Source organism: Argiope bruennichi, chromosome 10 (genome assembly GCF_947563725.1).
Source record: "Argiope bruennichi chromosome 10, qqArgBrue1.1, whole genome shotgun sequence".
In the NCBI taxonomy this organism is placed as follows: Eukaryota; Metazoa; Arthropoda; class Arachnida; order Araneae; family Araneidae; genus Argiope; species Argiope bruennichi.
In genome coordinates, this window is record NC_079160.1 from 8,002,931 (window position 1) to 8,016,287 (window position 13,357).

Consider the following 13,357-nt stretch of genomic DNA (forward strand, 5'->3'; position numbering starts at 1 on the left):
AGGAATCATCAAAATATTCAATATTTTCTATTTAATAAAAACTAATTTTTGTTTTGTTAAAATAAGATTTATATTGAATTAAAAATTATATGCATAAGCTGATTAATATTACATGATTTTAAAAAGTACTTTTTCAATACATATATTTCTTATTCTAATTTATTAATTTTTTTCATAAATGCTTAATACATTTATTTATGCATACAGCAATTTAATTCTTCTTTTAATGTTAAAAATCAGAATTTTGATTGAAAGTAGCCAAACTAAATTTGAAAAGGTAATAGAATCAATTATTTCTAATTATACGATTGGTGTAATAATATTTTAAAAGAAAATTTGTATTAAAAATTCTAATATCTTGGATAAATTTGTTCTAAATGTTGAATTTTCTACTTTTATAATAATGCACAGAAGTTAAAACTTTTAAAGAAAATTTGGAATGTAATTTTTAATTTCAAAAAATAAAAATTATTTTTTAATTTAATATAAAAATATTAGTGTATTCTAAATTAGTCAATAGAATTTTCAATTAAATTGTAAAATATCATTTGTTAATTTTTGCATAATATTTAAGTCATATTTTATTCAACACTTATATTTTCTCAAGAAATTTTTCTTTTTCTTAGTTTTTTGAAGCTTAATTTCTTCTCATTTTGATTTTCAATAATAATTCATGAAATAAAAATGATTTGCTTCACAAGCATTCATTATTGTAATATACAAATGTATATTAGTTAACCAAACCATTAACAAAATAAACATTTACTCCACCTTAAAAAATGCTATACTAATATTGTTTTAACTTATTCAAATGAGTGGATAAATACCAAGTAATGAATAGTTCTGAGATATTGTGTAAAAAAAAATTATAAAGGATGATAAAAATCCTTAAAACCTTTAAAACTTATATAGTTTATATACCTACTTTATCTTTTAGAATTAAGGTTTTGACTAAATTATTAAAAAAGACAATTTCTATGAGGATATAGAAAGAAAAAAAAATGTTTTAGGAAAATAAAATGGGAAAATAATTTTTTTTGTTTTAAAGTAATGAATAATTACGATGGAATAATGAATTTTAACACTGTTTATGTTAAATTGAAAAAAATTATTTACAATTTAGAATCAATAATAAAAATAATCATAATCTCTGAATCAAATTATCTGCAAATTCATTTGTTCAATAGGAATTTAATAATTTGGAGAATATGACTTTAGTCGGAGACTTTAAATCAACTTCCATTGTCCCCATTACTAAAACATAAAGAAAGGCTAATTTCCAAAAATAATTTAGTATTGATTCAATTCACCTTCAGTAAAAATTTTAAATTACTGACACAAGTAGGTTAAAACTGTCTGAGTGGTTTAACTTACATATATCAATTGGATCAATAAAAGAAAATAGATGGCAATCAACTGAAGACAAATTTTATTCATTACAGAAAAAAGGATGGACAGAGAATGAATAATATCAGAAGGATCACAAAATATGTTCTGATCAGTGTTTTGATGAAGGAGTTTGTATGAAACCAGTATTTTAAAAATCAAAGTAGTTTTGTACATTTTAAATGCAACTGAAAGAACTTCCTGGGCCATTGTATTCACAAAAGAAGAAAAAAGAAATCTTTTAGCATATGAAAGAGCAGTTGAACTTGGATATGTATCATATAATTGGGGACTTCTAAAGAGATAAAGAGAACTTGACAGGAAAAAAAATAAACTTAATGAACAAAGAGAAAGCACAATCATTTACAATTGGAATATATGATATAATATATTCTCAAGATATTGTATCAAAGCTGATAATCAGTGCAACTCCTCTCAAAATTCAAATTCTACCTCTAAAACATGATTCTTATTAATGCTTAAACCACAGCCTGAAAATTGGAAGGAAAAAAACTGTAAACAGTATCTTTCACTTTTGTTTCCAATATCATTTAAAAAAAAAAAAAAATCTTTCTTTTTTATTTAGTTAAAATTACTTTTTAAAAAATCGTCTACCTCATTATTATTCATTGTAACTAAAAAGAATTTAAATTAAGTATGTTAAATGTATGATGTGTTATTCTTTGTTTTTTTATTAATTTTTTAAAAATTTTATGAAATAAAAAAAAATGATATGCTTCCCTCCCTTTCTCTCTTTTATCTTTATACTTTTTCTGCCTCTTTATAACATTAGCATATAAGAGCATACAGTTTTTTTATATGAATACAATTAATTGAAAAATAAATAACCATTGTGGATATTTATCCTTAAAATTAGATACCTGAATGCCATCACTAATCAACTCGCACTAAAAGAAAATTTTACTTTTGAAGAAAAATAATTATTTTGCGAATAAAAGAAACCTTGGTTAATGCTTCAGAAGAAAATTTCAGAATTTCCACATGTATTTTTTGAAGTTTTAAATACTAAATCTGAATGATAAAATGGTATTTTAACAAAATTTCGAATATGGCTGTGTTAATTTACCTAAGCATTTTTATTGAACAAATAAAATATCTTGAAGGGTACGAGAAATTGTGTTGTTTCAAGATGTCATAAGGAATTGTTTACCTCATTTGTAGATTTTTCAGCTACTACTGCAAACATAATATTCCATTTTTTTTTTCAAAGATTATTGTTGTCAAATACTATTATTGCTGTCATACTTTTTTTTTTTTTGTAATCACTTTATTGCATACAAACAAACGCGTAATGTTGAGTGACAGAAAAAACAAGTTTAAATTAATGACAAAAGAATATATTCAGCTTTACTTGATTAGTTAAATTTTGATAGTCTTGGCAATGAAATGAATTTTATTACAATAATAAAAATTATTGTAGAAATACATTCTAAAATATTTTTTTAGTTTATTTATATTAAAAAGACAATTGTATGATAATGAAATTGATATCAATAAAAGGATTTTGATATTAAGTTTGGAAAATGGTATTAGTATCATTTTTGTACAATAATATATTTGGGAATTATAAGAGGAAAACATCAACATTTTGTTTAGTTAAAATTATAACTGGAAATTTTGATGCATTGCATCAAAGCGCACGCTTTCATCTTTTAAAGCATGTTTGATAGATTTTCAGTTTCTGGAGTCGGCAGTCTGTCTTATAATTCATGTCAAAGTATAGATAAATATATGAACAACTATATATTTCTTCAGTAAGATTGAAATTACAATTGCATATCTGTATTTTGACCTAATGTTATTCTTTGATTTGATATCCACCGAATGCAGCATCTTGTAAAATTTTTATTCATCTACTATTCTATTTAAAAGTGAAGGGTTTTTTTTTATCAATTAATTTTAATAAACATTATTTAGATATTTTTCTCTTTTTTCTTTCGCATTTTAATCATCAAAATAAAATTGCTTAAATGTAGTTTCTCAAAGAAAGCTTATTTGCAGAAAAGTATTTCTTAGATAGCGCAGTAACCGATGCTTTTATGAGCATAAAGAAAGAAAAATAGATACTTATGACAGTTCTGTAATTGATTTTTCCACTTCCATCTACTTATCTATCTCTGCTGCTTTTGAAAAGCTACCACAATTTGCTTACGGCAACAAAACCACCGGGTGGTGGTAAGCAGATGCGCTCTTATCTAGTATCATATGTGCTAAAATTGTAGGATTAACGGAATTTAATTAGCTTTTAGAGAAAACTTGGTAAAAAGTTAGAAAAGCTGTAGGGAATGCATATTTCTCATTCTTATAATGTGAGTGATTGATGGATAATGATTCTTTTTTTATGGGATAATCAACATTTTTCCCACGCGAAACTTGATAATTACACTTTAACCCATGCCTGGAGATGGGAAAATTCAGTAAACTCATGATCTAATTTCCTTCAAACAAATGCCTTCATTTTATAAAGGCAAATGAATAAATTTTTATTGAATTAAAAAAAAAGACAAATTAAGGAATAATTAAACAGATAGTTATTTGTTTACGCAAATGATATAACAAAGTATTTGACATTCGCATTGGTATGTGAATATCCATTTTGAACGGATGATTTTTAAGTAAAGTTGATTAAACTGAATCTATTTTTCCCTTGTAGCATATAAATATTACAAACACTTGATAAAGAATATTGGAATTATTATTACGATTTATTTCTTATTTAATACTTTTTTATCGATGTATTTTAGTCAGTTTTTGAGTTCGCTGTTTTGAGCTGCATTTTAATATAGTTAATGTTTTGATAGCAATAATGGACAAAACCATTTTTTATACAACCATGTCGAATGAGTTTTATTTCAATATATAGTATGTATAAATATATATATATAGAGAGAGAGAGATTAATTAAAATTATAGTTGTAAATTTTGATAAATTGCCTAAAAGTGATTAGAGGATAAAAATGTGATTTTTATCCTCTAAATCACGTTTGCTAAATGTTAAGCTTTGGTTCGCCAGTCTGTCTTGTAACTCATGTTAACATATAGATAAACACATTAATAATTATATTATTCTTCGGTAAGACTGAAATTACGAACGGGTATCAGCATCTTACTCTAACGTTATTCTTTTGATTTAATATTCATTAAAAAGGACCGAGAAGAGCTATTTGGAAGGCAGCATATAGCAAAATTTTTATTATTTTTATTAATCTGCTTAATGATCAAGATTTTTAACCAAAAAATTTTAATAACATGAGTTTTATATTTTCCTCTTTCTTGTTTGGTATTGTATTCATCAAAGAAAGAAATCGCTTAAAAGTAGCTTCTCAAATAAAGGCAATCGTTTGCAAAAATAAATTCAAGTTAAAATATCGATTTTTATTTATTCTTTCATTATTTTTTTTTATTGGGCTCAATTTTTCATTCGGTTGATATGTCTAATTTTTCTGAAAAGGATGTTGCATTATTTACAAAAATTTTAACATGATTAAATTTATAGATTGGATGTTGTCTCTGAATTAAGTTAGAACATTTATAAGGCAAAAACATATTCGAGATTTCTGAAGGCTAGACCGTTCGACCGAAAGTTGGTTCGTAATTTGAATAATAAATGTTCACTAAGAAAAGTTTTTAAAATTGCAAATAGGTTTTTTTCTTTAAAAATTTATTGACGTTTTAACCCTTCGTCTCAATAACTTCGGTGCGTATTGTTGCATAGAAGTCATTCTTATGCCATTTTAAAATTCAAAATATTAATTATTCAGTGATATCAATTTTATTTCTGTGTAATTTCTTTTCATATTTTAATTAAATATTGAAAATATTTTAAAGAATATTTTATAATAATACTTTCTAGTACCTTTGTTACAGGGTTGGTCTTAGAAAACGCGAGGCCCAATCAGAAACTATTTTCTATAATACTTATTTCCAAACAATTTTTACCAGTTATATAAAATAACTTTTGTAAAAAAAGATTTTTTAAAAGATATTCTAATTAGTAAATTAAAAGCAGATTTTAAAAAAATTAATTGATTTTTTTAATTTTTAAATTATTGTTACTATTCCCCTTTGGCAACTAGCTGGTTTGCCTAGAATTAACATTTGCTTTTCAATTAAATATTTTATGTAACTTGCTCTCTTAATAGATTCTCAAGCAAAATGTTTTTAAGCTTCAAATTTTTATAAACATATCACCGATACTATTATAGAAGCCTTTCCTTATTCTGTTCGTTCTTCGATGCCTTTCTCTAATTTTCTATGAGCTCCCGTAAAATGTAAACTTGAAATTGAAGCCGGAATTGATAAAACTTCAATAAATACATTTTTTAAAAACCAAACACGTCTTTAAAAAATGTATGAGTTCAGAATTAATATCTAATTTGTATTACAGAATATTTACATATTTTATGAATTAAATAAAAACATAATTCAATAATATTTTCTTTGGCCTCGTCATAAAATTTTATTTTTAATTTTGCTTTCTAAAAGATTTAAATGACGTAATATTTTATTTTATTTCAATTAAAAAAGTACTTCTGTAAACGATTATGAAGTCTAAATTTTATACGATCCTTCAGACCTAGGAATCCTATTCAGTAAAATAATCTTGACCATCTAACGTTTCCAACTTTGCGGCAAATCTGACCGAGTTATAAAGCCTTGAATATCCTTATTTTAGGACAATCAAAAATGTAATTATTTTAGATTGATCAATCTTGGGGAAACTCAGGGCACTGATTTTGTATCTTCGAGGCAGTCAATGGAGTTCCGCGTTTTTTATTATAAAACAGTGACATTCAAATTGTCATAATTCACTCAGTTTTGGTCACAAAAGGGCGAACTTTTTTTTATATAATATAACAAAATATACATAGAAAAATTATTAAAAGCATGCCTCATATTTAAGTCAACTCAACATGGGAAAATAAACCAAACCTTCATATCTTGGTCATATCAGTGGGAAAAGGCTAAGATGAGGTATTAGGAGCAACAATGTAAATGGTTTCAGTTTCTCTTCAGTAATAAAATACAATGCTGTAAAATAAACTTGAAAACTTTTAAAAAATAAAAAATAAATTATATGGCAAAAAAATTTTCATCATTAAAAAGATAATGTTTTGAATTTTAAGATGCTGTGCAAATTGTTTTTCTGCTATAATATTTTCAGAAATTATTGCAAAAACACCAAAATTTCACAAATTTTAATTAACTGAAAATTCAAAAAATCCCACCGAAATTTCAAATTTCCGCACTGAATATATGTGCAAAATTTGGTTGTTATAGATCAAACGATTTTCCCTGTACAGTACCAATACAAACACTCACAAATTTATCTTTATAATTAGTGCAGATTATATGCATTATGTAATTTAAAAATAAATTGTTTTTTTTCTCATATTCAGTACCGGATGACACTACTCATGTGAAATTAAAAATTAAGTAAATTGACAAGTTAATTTCTAGCAAAATTATGTATAGTCATAGAGAATACAAACGTGTAGTGCAATTTTGAACTGTGTCACTTGAGAGGGTGAATAAAAATTCCATAACAAAACTTCATCTTTACAAACATGAAATGCATTATCTACTAATAATAAAGCGTATTATTAGTAGAGCTATCTCTACTAATAATAAAGATGAATATGTGTTTGCGCGTCTGTATATCTGGGTGTTGACGCTCTATTAATCAAACCGTAAGACATATAGCTACCAAACTTAGTACGCACTTGCTACGTTGGACGGATAAAATGTGCACTTCGGAGCAATTTTTTAAAATTTCATTTAGAATTTTAATTAACTAAAAATTAAGCAAGTTCTTGATATTTTTTCCCCTCGATAACTTTAGAAAATATTACAGTATAAATGTTATTTTTATATATTCAGAAATTTTTTTTCAATGATTGTAATTTTTTGCAGTATAAATATTTTTTTCATATTTAATCAATTTTCTAAAAATATTTTAGACACATTTTCCAGCAAAAATCTTAAGAATTCTGAGCAAATATTAAGCGTATCAAGAATAATTATACAAAAGCATAAGAATTCTTGATGAACACCAAAGTTATAATTAAATTTGCAAAAAAATGTTCAGTTTTCGTTTTACTGTGCGAATTATTATTCTGTCCTTTAAAAAAATTATGACTGGCAAAGCTGATCTGAGGAAAGTAAGCAATGTAATTATCTAATTCTGCAAAAAAAAAAAAAAAAAAAAAAAAAAAATTACATTAAAAATATTTTTAATATGAAGAAAAATGCCAATTTTTGTTTTACTCTAGGTTAGAAATTAGATTGTATTGTTACAAGACTAAAAATATCAAAGTGCATCCACGATAGTTAGTGGCGTTGGCAGAAAATAAGGAAAATGCATAGTAAAATGAATAGAATCATAGAAGTCTTCTAATATAATATTTATTATAGACTATCTATCAAAATTTGAAGCTTATAAATAATTTGCTTAAGAAGCTATTAAGACCTAGTTAAGTAAAGTATTTAATTGAAAATTTTAGCCGCCATTAACGTTGGCTAGCCAGTTATTTAGTGACTAGTATTAAATAAAATGTTGTTATAGATATAACTCAGCAATAGAATTGAAATCACAAATAGAAATTAACGCTAAATAGAAAATGATTAAAGCGTGTTTTTCACACGGATTAATAAACCAAACATACTCGTAAATTTATATATACTTTAAAACATATACTTTAATTTTTAATTCATGAATGCACATAAGCTAGCCAACAAATGGACAAAAATTTGTATACTATTTGTAATAAGTAAATAGGTCACTATACTATTTATTTCAGTGACTTAACAAAGATTTATGAAAATTCTTTATTTGGTACAAAAAGAAAATTGAAATGCTAGAACATTGTCAGAAATAAATAATTTTTAGGACTTACATAAAAAAATAATTGAAAATTCATAGATCATTATTGTCGTTTATTATTAGGGAGCAATTTTTCTAGTTTTTATTTCCTTTTGCGAACTTTTTATATAAATCCGAAATCCAGCTGATTTCAGATCCAATCGATATAACTGCCCAACAATTTAAGCGTCCTTGCTGAATTAATGATCGCAAGTTTGTTTTATAATTAATGATTTAATGATCGTAAGTATGTTTTATAATTAATGATTTAATGATCGTAAGTATGTTTTATAATTAATGATTTAATGATCGTAAGTATGTTTTATAATTAATGATTTAATGATCGTAAGTATGTTTTATAATTAATGATTTAATGATCGTAATTAATTTTAAGTTGGAAAACTTTCTTTCTACAAATGCTAAAGAAACTGAAACTGTCAAGAGAATCCGTAGATGAATATATAAATTTGAAATGCGTCTTGTTAAAATGGTGATTAATAAATAAAAATGTTGATAGAATATCCATATCTACCATAATGGAAAAAAGTTTTAAAAATTAAAAAAATTAAAAAAAAAACTTATTTTTGTTTTTCGGAAAAGCTCGGAAATGTTAAAATAAAATTCTTAAAAATAACCTTTCAGGATTACTGGAGAATTCGAATTAAGAACAAATATCTTGTTTTTGAATAAATTCAGTGCAGAATAATAATTTCATAAATTCACATTTCCTAGTTAAAAGGCTTTTATTTAAAAAATCCTTTATTCAAATTTTATAGAAAACACTACTTATATAATGAACCAGAATCCAATGCATAAAATGCTAATTATTTTTTAAAGAAGAAATGCCTTGAAATTTTTATTTTCTGCTCATGAAAAGTTTCGCCACAGATCCATAAGTAAATAGCATGTTAAGTGGACTAGAAGTTAATAATTTCCGTTGCTGAAGAGTTTTAACTTTCCGAATTCTTCTAAATTGTAAATTCTGAAAAAAGATAGAAACAATGATAGACAAAAAACTGGTAACAATGATGGAAACAGAAAAAAAAAAAAAAAAAAGCTGATACAAAATTAGTAGTAACATTGAAAACGGGTTTGAGCTTTTTTTTTCAACAGTGAAATATATATTGTTGCAAAATACGTTTAAAATATATTTCAAAAAATGTATTAAATATTGTAAGAAAAATTGTATGATAAACAAATTTGGTATCATTAAAAGGATATATATATATTTTTTAATTTTATAATGCTATAAAAACTATTTTTCTACTGTAAACTTTTAAAAAGTTATCCCGAACAAAGACCAATATTTCGCTTAATTTTTAATTAATTAAAAAAATTTTAATCACTCTGAAAAGCACATTTTTACCCACCAAACTAAATATTTGCCAAATTTGATTTGTCAAAAAGGCTGGTTTGTAAAGTCAGCACATGTACAAACAGACAGAAGCTTTTTCCTTATGTTTAAATATCAAAATTTAGTTAAAATACCAATACATTTTCTCACTAAACATTCTTGCCAGCAGGCTTATGCGTTTTAGCAAAGACTAATCACTCCCTAGCCCCTTTTTTCAATGAGCTAATAATGATTTATTGGACGTTTAACTCGTACGGAAATGTCTGGTCCCAATACCCTTCTCGTGTCCCCCTTTTTTCCCCTACTAAATAGACAAAGTACCTGTAAATTTTATGTTGCGAACATACAACACCCTTCGTAAAAAGACTACTAGGATTCTTTTATGTTTGTTAAGGTCCATGACAAGGCGGAAGAAAAATTAACCCTGTATGCAGGAAATATGAAAAAGACCTTATGAACGTCGCCCAACTGGAAGCAATCGACTAAAGACCGATCCTGCTTAATTCTTGGTCTTATACTCAAGAATGTGTTTGATATTGTCGATATTAAACACCATTTTTATTTACTTTATTGCTGTTGTAATTAAGGAAAAAGAACAATATAAAGATAGATTAAAATGATACCTAAAATATTATTATACTACGATATTTCGAATTAAAGGTTCGAATCACCTTAATATTTATTTTTTGTATAATTTCTGTGATAAATTTGAAAAGAGAATATAAGTAGTCTGTAGAAAATATAAGGATCTTTTTGATCTGCCGTCAAAAAATGATCTGCCGTAAGACATTTTTTTCCTTAATCTGTTCTCTCCTAGCAGATAACTAATGGTCAAGATCAATTACATGATGTTATTGATACCGGATAAGATTAATGTATTAATCATTGGAAGGAGTAATAGGATTTAAATGAACAAAATTAAGACACAGGGCCTGAAAATTTGCCATTGTAGGATGTCCCCTTTCCGAAAACTAAGAGAACTGCTCCACTTCGGGCTCCTTCATGGTTTTTTTCTATCATTTTTCCTGATAGGTTTTCCAATATCCTTCTATTGCGTTTGAAAAAGTCATAACAATAGTTTTTGATGCAAATTAATTGAATTTTTTATTTCTTAAGATTTGAAGTCTGATTGGAAGAATTTACTTGATAAAATCAAATATCATAAATCCCATTATGGGTTTGAAGAGGTTTATACATTCCAGCTTATTTTCATCAAATAATCTACAAACAAGTTCATTACATTTTCAGAGAATAAATGTAGATTATTCAAGGAATAGTAGTGGATTAGAAAAGATATATAGAAATTTATAGAACAATTAATGGTCCATGTTACACATTCAACATTAATATAACAATATAAGCACATACCCGGCAGCTGAAAATAAATGCTAAATAGAGAATTAGTCAATAAATATTAATTTTCGATTTTAAGAGGAGTCGGTGCATAACTAAGCAGGTATTCCATGTATGATATGGCTAGAGCCGAAGAAGAAACATGAGCTCTAATGTTAGCTAACTATTTAATAAATAAACACCGCGTTCCCCAATGATATAAGTAGACGGTTTTGTTTCACATTGAAAACACATTTACATTATAAGGATGATTATTGTTAGATGTATACTTTGGAAACGAAATCGAAATAATTAGGGATGTACCAGCTGCTTTCGGTGACCAGCTGGTCTGTCCATCATTCATTTAGTATTACTTTAATTATGTCAATTAAAGTATTTGCAATAAATTTAATTTGGTTAAATTAATGCATGAATTACAAAAAAATAACAAGTTACATATAATTGTAAATTATTATAAAAAATACTGTTTATGAGAATTTTTTTGAGAATTATTTTTTTAATACTTAATTTTAGTTTAATTCCTCTTTAATTCTTAGTTTTTTTCTGTGAATTACTGTTTCAGCAAACTATAATATATAAATAATTAACATAACCTTCGAAAAGAATTATCTTGCAGTTGATAGAGGACTTATTTAATGATTGAGCTAAGAAGTAAATATATTAAAACTAATAGAATTGTTGTTAATTTTTAAAATTGCTTTTTATTAAATGATAGAAAAAAGCCATAAAAAGTTGGTCAAATAAAAAAAAATCAACTGTATTTTATTAGGGAAAAAAAAGAAAAGAAAAAAAGATGATAATCCAGTTATACCTAATTTTTAATTTTATGTTAACCTAAAATAAATGAAATAAAATAAATAAAAAATAAATAATAGAAATGAAGATAATAAAGTAGATTTGAATCTTCATCCAAAATATTATAGAAAGCCAAGATTGTAGATTTTAATTGTTTAGTTTTATATTATCTTTAAAAAATTAAAATGACAATAATATGCGCATAAAATTGTATTGAATATCATTGCAATGTGCTCATATAGAAGTATAGTTTACTAAACCAATGAAAAATATTTTTGAAAAATACTAAGATCAAAAAAGAAAAATATTGAATGGAATTAAAAAAAAAGATAACTGAAAAATTAATTTTTTTAAAATTTAAAATGTTTATGGTCAGTGATATATTTCGAAGTTATAAAGAAAATGCTGGAATTTTGTTAATTTTTTATTAAAATTTTAATTTAATTTTTGAAACAAGATTTCTTAATATTGCTATCTAAGAAATCGCTAATTGCCAGCCAAATTTGAAAGCTCTAAGTCCAACAACCTGCCTCGAAAGATGCAATTTATTGAAAGCATGCCAGCCTATAAATTTTATTATATTAAAAGTATGAATAATTTTATCTCATATTTTTTAACAAAGAAAAATTGTTCAGCTTTGATTGAAAAATGAAAATGATTTGTCTTTCATTTACAATATTGCTGAAAATCAAAATTTAAAAATTTGTTAAAATAAAGAATATTATAAGATTTTATAATTAAAAAGATATATGTCTAAATATACTTTTACTTTAAAGATGAATTAAAATCTTTTTTTTTTAATTTGGAAACATTTTCGAAAGTTATTGCAGAAAAACTTCAAACTTTTTTGCTGTTTTTAAATAATAAAAATTAAAAAATTGCTCTACCAAACATTACACTTTCCTACCCTCCTTTCCTACATATTTATTCTTCTCTGTATACACACGCGCACGTTCTCCTTTATTAGAAAAAAAATTTGCATTTAGTAAAAAATTTATATATATATTATATGGAGAGTCCTTGCAGCCAAATGTTATTTCGAATCGCAATAACATAAAGGCATTTATTTATTCAAATTTCGCATGAAAATATTTCTATTATTATCGACTGTTGGAGACGTTTTCTTTCAAATGAAAAATAATTATACAATAATAAAATAAATGAAAAAAATAATAAATAAATACATTTACATTTTCAATAAGTTATTTAATAAATAATAATTTTTAACAAATGACTTAAAATATTCTTAATAAATAAATACATTTTAATAATAATAAAGAATTTATTTACATCAAAATCAAATTAAAATAAAAAAGTTATCAGATGAATTTCTGAAAGAGCGTAAAAAAACGAGTAAAGTTTCAGAAAGAGTAAAAGAAACGAATCAGTTTGACGATTCCAAGTTTTGGCGGAATAAAATAAAAAACAAAATCGCGTAATAGGTAATGAAAAAGATTGGCATAATTCGCCACAAATGTGCTTATTTGCCAAATCTTATAACCCCTATTATAGCTTATCCTGCAATTGGGATAGTTCTTGTTAGCGCCTATAGATGGCTGTAGACTGCTGGCGCCGTCTACAGGCAC